Genomic DNA, 6700 nt, shown 5'->3' with positions numbered 1-6700 from the left:
AAACTAAAGATGGCTGATATAGGTATGACTTTGTATGGATATGAAATCAAATATAATGAAGGAGGTTTCTTTCAACATTGTAAGCCAAGTTAAGTAATAAGTAAGATGATTTAAAACTTCATGTTCTATAAGGGCAATAGGCTTGACAAAACATTTGTCAAGAACATTTGTTGAAGGAAGCTAGAGCCAACAGCAGTTGTGCATAAAATAACACAATGTTCCTTTACCTTTAAAACAAACACATAAATGCGTCCTTGCTTTGTTTTTGTTTGTGGGAATATATATGATTAGTAAATGATTAATGTTATATCAATGAACATGACCATGGATGTAATTTATCAAATCAATAAAGGGGTTATATTTCATCATTAAATAAAAGAACATGGATGGACAATCCAGTGGATTACTTTGACCACCTCTGACAAGTGACCAAGTGATGTGAGGCTTCCATTTCATCAAACAGGCAGCCTTGCATGGACACACTTAATGCATTGTGGAAATTATTAACTTGCAAACAAATGTTTGAAACTAAGGTTCCAAATAAAAATTAAAACAAAATTTTATGGTAAGTTGACACCAGCTCTACCAATATTTTTTTTTTTATTAAAGTACAACGCGACATATAAAATAACTGTTTGGTATCTAACGTTACATGCCTATTTATTGTTACAGACTTTCAATGCAAATGCCGCTCTTTGCATTAATTCCATGTTTATCTTTGAATCATCATACTGAATTACAACTGGGGGGATGTCCAATTGAGCTTTTTGTCACAAATGAAGGCATTGTTAACGATGGATGCTATTAGCTTAATGCCAGATATAGAAGTCAATAATCCATTATTTTGCTGGATTACATTTGATCATTAAAGTATGGTTGTATAATTTTTACATTTTTTGTAGCAAGACTGATAGTTTTTCCAATAAGACCTCTGCAGAGTTAATTAACATATCATTAATTTTAAAGCTTAATTAAAGAAATGAAATTGACTGCATGTCTCAAATGTGGCTAAAATGATGCTTTTACTCAAAAGTAAAAAATATATATATTGTTTTGATAAGTTAGAAATTGGAAATATTTTAATTTACATCAAGGGTTTAAATAATTACTTTTGACATTAATTGCATCCATTTAGTTCTGCATAATATAATTATACTAAATTTTCTTGAAATGCAAAAAAAGGCTACTCCAATTTTACAATTGCACAAAGTTGAATTTGAATTTTGTTCTTGCGGTATGTAGAAAAATGCTTGAATGTTTATTTTTTACTTGCAGCTTAGTTGTTTTAAGTTTAGCCTAGTTTTTTTCAAGCTGAGCATAGTTGATTTCAAGTTTTATCATAGTTGATTTCAAGCCAAGCATTGTTGATTGCAAGCTAAGCATTGTTGATTTCAAGCTTATGGAAGTTGATTGCAAACGAAGTGTAGTTGATTTTAGCCTAAGCTGAGTTGATTTCAATGTAAGTCCAGTTGATTGCAAGCCAAGCATTGTTGATTGCAAGCTAAGCATTGTTGATTTCAAGCTTATGGAAGTTGATTGCAAACAAAGTGTAGTTGATTTTAGCCTAAGCTGAGTTGATTTCAATTTAAGTCCAGTTGATTTCAAGCTAAGCATTGTTGATTTCAAGCTAAGCATTGTTGATTTCAAGCTAAGCATTGTTGATTTCAAGCTAAGCATAGTTGATTTCAAGGTAAGTGTAGATCATTAGTGGATTTCACGATTTTTAAGCTTACCTTGTTATTTTAAAGCTAAGTGTAGATGTGGTTGAATCTAAACGTAGATGATATCAGGCATAGTGACTTCAAGCGCAAAGTTGAGTTCATAAAAGGGGGGGGCATTTGTTATGGTTGAATTTCCATGTACTATGAAATCAAATTCATACTATATCGCACACTATAATGTATACGTTTCAATGTTATTGTTCGATATTTCAGCTGAACACAGAGCCCCTTGCTTGTTTGGAAAGGAGATGGGAACCACATATGATTGGCCTTACGCTGGATTGTTTATGTCAGTATGGACATACAGTGTTGCAGCTAGTGATGGCCTAACTATTACAGGTAATAGATATAATAATTCCTCTAAAATAGTGATAATATTTAAAAAGTTGGATGCACTTTAGGTTATGTGAATTTAAAGTATTTTTTTGAAAAAAAACAAGTGTTTTTCTTTAAGGTCACTTTGTTGGTGGATTATATGATGGAATTTAAAAACAACAACTAGAATCATGTATTAATTGTGTATTATACATCAAAAGATATGGATATAATAATGTAGTGGAATTTATTGCTTGTAAGTCTATCTTGATTCTGTTTAATAATTATAACAAATCTCTGGCTATGTATTAATCTTATACCTCATCATTTATAGTCTTAAACAATTTAAAATGATTTTGCGTCAAACTAATTAGGATTTTATATTAAGTTTTTAGTCATATGCTACATATAATTTCTTCAAAGCATCATGTTCTTAAAGCAGTGAAATTTAAAGTTTTAGCTATAGATAAGTGACACTGCATGATTGATTCTATAAGAAAACTTTGTTATACAGATGAAGTATCTCTTGAATGATGGGTACTAAATGCTTGGCTTAATTTCTGTGCAAATTTTACTTTTATATATTTTAATATGATGGTTTTTAATAGCCATTTAAATGATTAATTTACAGTCCACAGAACAGTTTTGAGTATTGATGCTATGAATGGTTTAGGAACACTTTTACTAACTGCATTCGACCTGTTTGTCGTTCATTTATAGGCTTAAAATGAGTAAGAAGCTTTAAGGGCTAATACAGATTGAGCTTTTATGTTTTCAAAAACACCGCTTTGTAAAAATAATTTTTAACAGACTCATTAGAATTAATGACAAGTGAAGCTTTTACAGATTTTGTTAAAGTAGGTGTGTAGTGTACATTTCATTTCATCAATCCACAAAAGATATATTATGTTTGTGGAAAAAATATCTTTTGAAAGAAACAATAAAAATACATTTGTTATTACCTCAACTATCAGTAAGAGAGTTTTGTAAATGAAATAAAATGTGAAACTTCCTTGAAGAAAACTTGATGCTTCGTTTTTAGTCAAAAGAAAATCTTGGGAAAGATTTATGTTCTTATCATTTGACTTGTGAAATTTGGACTACATGATTAATGATAATTGTGCATGGTTTTTGACATACAATTGACCTTTATTAACTCCCAAAGAAGCTTCAAATGATCTGAAAGAAAATCGAGTGCTGTAAAATTTTGTTGGATTTTTTTTTTACTTTAATAGTTCTCGACCATGGATTATTGTCAGAAGTGGTAAGAATAGTTTTAAGTCATTGTGTTTTAATTTGTAGAATTTATAATATTTCCGGCAGTAAAAAAACTACCCAATACCTAGTCAAAATAATTGTATGTTGACGAATCTTTTTTACGATTTTGATATGGTAAATCCTTCACTTACAAATTGTTTTGTATCAAAAGTGGGTAGTTATTCCGATCGGGATTCCGGGTTAAAGCATATTGCTTCAATAAAATATCATAAAAACAAGAAATATTACCAGATAATGTTATTTTATATTAGTTCCGTACTCAAAAAATAAATATCCAACAAATAGTTATGAGTTTGATGTGTTTTTTTCATATCATACTGTCAAAACGTTACGATATATATATACACATGAAGGGCACCTGCAAGGCTGGGGTTCACAGTTTTACAACAATCGGAACACCTCGGAGATGGCCGAGTTGTTACGATTGTATTTACGAAGTCTAACTAGAAGTTTGTCGGACATGGTCGAGTTGCTACGATTGGCACATTTGTTGTCTGTGTCAGTCAAGTTTCGTTTTATTGGAAAGGTAAATTATGTGTTTTATGCATTTAAAGCTTATTTTATGCAAAATATCTTTGCAATTACATAATAAAATATGAATATAAGTATTTATTATCTATTTCAAACATCAAATAATTTTCTAAATACAATTTCAATTTTTTTCAAAACCCCCCCCGGTTTTTGCACAAACCCGTTTAGACGTTAGGGATTTGAAGAATCCTGTAAAACATATCTATTATTTTAAACTACCCAATACCAATCTAAAACAGCTTAAAATCATCCTTTTAATGGGTGCATATACACAAAGGCAGGCAATTGAAGCTGAGGTTTAAAGGGACTGTTCACCAGATTGGCAACAAAAAAAGTTTTTTTTCTGTAACGATTCTCAGGACAATTATCAAATAGAATGTGTTACGGTACGCTTTGATATTATAATTGTAAAAAAAGGTACCAAAATGAAAAAAAAATTGTGTCGGAGACCGGGTTTGAACCCATGTCACCAAAATTGCAGTCCAACGTCGTATCGACTGAGCTATGAGTGACATTGGGTGACATAATTAAGCTATACACCTACCTCGGTAATATCACGTGATAACACCGACTAGCCAATCACGCATAAGGAATGAAATCTACCTGGTAGACATACCCAGTAATCTTTTTTTAATGGAAAAATACGAAATAACTGCTAAACCTAAATAAATTGTAAACTATGTGGTACTTCAGTTAGTAAGTTTCAATGCATTGTACACATCGATGCCAAGTTTACGTCAGTTTTCGACATTTTTTCTCTTTTTTTCGCTATTTTATCATACGGATTACAGCCCCTTTAAAAGAAAATTAAACAACAAAAATAACAATTGATGATCTATATAATTATGTGCTTAGTGCTAAGTGTTCAAGCTCATTTCTCTGCCAATGGGATTGCCATACACAGTTAAAGATGCACTCCCAAATAAGATATATCACAATTAATAATTTTGTTTTAATATTCCAAAAATAAATGTCAAAAACAATGGTTCTAATGAAGGATACAGAGTTTAATTTGAAAGAAATGTGCATAAAACACAGTATTTCTACCATATGGGACTAAAGTAGATCACAGTAAATCTTTTAGCATTCACCAGTCATTTAATAATTTGCATTTTTTTGTGTTTTCCGTTATTAAATACAGGGTTACAAACTTGTTATCAGTAATAAAGATTTTCCATAAATCAATAAATATTTAGTAAGTAATTAAAGGTTCATCAGTCAAAATTGATGTGTGTTATACATGTGTATGTGTTGATTTTCAATAAGTCTTAGTGCCACTTTAAGTAAATTATTTAGAACCACTGGCATGCACACTCGGGCTAGTAGACAGTCATTCCCGAGGCAATTTTTGATGAACACTAACAAAGTTAGCATCTATTTTTGGTCTCCTGAACAATACGTTCATGCAAGGCTGTGCCCGGCCTACTAACTTAATTATTTAGAAAACGAAAATTAGAAACACTGGCTATTGCTAATTTTTTTAAAATTTTAATCAGGGCTTATACTAATTAATGTCTTGAGTCATGATCAGAGTTTGAGAATCAGCACTCATAAGTGCACATCTTGATTGTATTAGGAAAATTGCCATTACTAGAGCATTGAATATTAAATTTATCAAACATGTTCCAAATAACAGGTGTAACCATTAATTAAGTTTTTATGTACAAATGATCATTTTTTCATTACAATTAAGAAAAAAGCATATCTGAGTATCAAACTTAGACTTAAGACGTTGGTGAATATGCAACCAGATGTTTACATTTAAAGAATGTTTTTTTTGGTTGAAAATTTTAATAGAAATCCCCCTCCCACCCAACTCAAAATCATTTACTTAAATATGCGAAAAAAAGTATTGCAACAATTATAATCCTTCTATATCACTCTCCTTGCGACAGTTTTATTGGAAAATATGGTCTATTAGTGTTATACCCCGCTAAATGCTTATGGTCATATCCCTACCAATATGTTCGCCAGAGGTATTCTGAAATAATTATTTAGAAAGTTAAAAAAAACACGACAGCCCGAGTTTCATTTAGTGGTTAATTGAATATTTTTTAAGTTGGCATGGCTATTAGAGGGCCATCCATGTCAACACTAGAAAAGTTTTTTATAAAATGGTAAACTGGGCTGCGCTCAGCAGGTTTTGATTGTATTGATGGTTAAATAGAGCAAACATTAACTATATTACCTAGTGACCAACAAAGCAACCAGTCCAACCCTACACCAAGGCCATGAAATCAGTCTAGTACTTGGACATCTCACATTTAGAAGTGAGTGTCCTAACCACTGGTCTGACTGGAGAAAACCGAAATATGTTGGGCCATTTACAACAAAAGGCTATAATTTACATGTTAAGATCAGTTTCTAATTAAGTAACACCAGCATGTATACAGCTTAACAGTTTTTCCTCACAGATTTTAAATTTTGATTCAGTTTAAGCCGTAGACAGTGTGTCTGCATTTTGAGTGCATTAGCTTTCCATGGAAGTTCATTATTTTGATGTTATAACTGAGGAGGTCACTTATGTGGAATAAGCCGTGAAATTAATAAGATTAGGTAATAAATGACCACTTGAATGTGACTGTTCACTTGGAGTGGTCTCATTTTTTTAAAGACCTTTAATCGGTTACATGGTTAACCGTAACCAGTATAAGTGATCCGTGGATTGGATTGCGTATTTGTTATTCTAATCATGTATTAATTTTGTTTTTAATTTCGCTTTGTGTTTGAACATTTTCCATTTTAAATTACCTTTCATTTTGAGGTAGGTTTCTTTTAAAACAGATTTTCTATAAATGTGGCTGTTTTTGAAGCGGCTAGACACCAGATGATACAATTGCAAGGAAAAAAGAAAA

At 31.2% G+C, this 6700-nt stretch overlaps 1 protein-coding gene across 2 annotated transcripts in view; it reads left to right on the top strand.

The window, feature by feature from the left end:
- The first annotated feature begins 1944 nt into the window (after positions 1-1944).
- LOC128245077 (uncharacterized) overlaps positions 1945-6700 on the top strand; it is a 63650-nt gene continuing 58894 nt past the window's right edge. The window contains exon 1 of one of the 2 annotated variants that reach the window (XM_052963281.1): positions 1945-2060. The gene's annotated coding sequence lies outside the window, so the exon portion shown is untranslated. Of the gene's footprint in view, positions 2061-2790; positions 3301-6700 lie in introns of those variants that run through there. The other variant, XM_052963280.1, reaches the window with a different exon arrangement.

This window comes from Mya arenaria, chromosome 8, assembly GCF_026914265.1.
Source record: "Mya arenaria isolate MELC-2E11 chromosome 8, ASM2691426v1".
NCBI classification, from domain to species: domain Eukaryota; kingdom Metazoa; phylum Mollusca; class Bivalvia; order Myida; family Myidae; genus Mya; species Mya arenaria.
The sequence above is the reverse complement of the archived record's forward strand: the minus strand, read 5'-3'. Positions and strand labels throughout refer to the sequence as shown.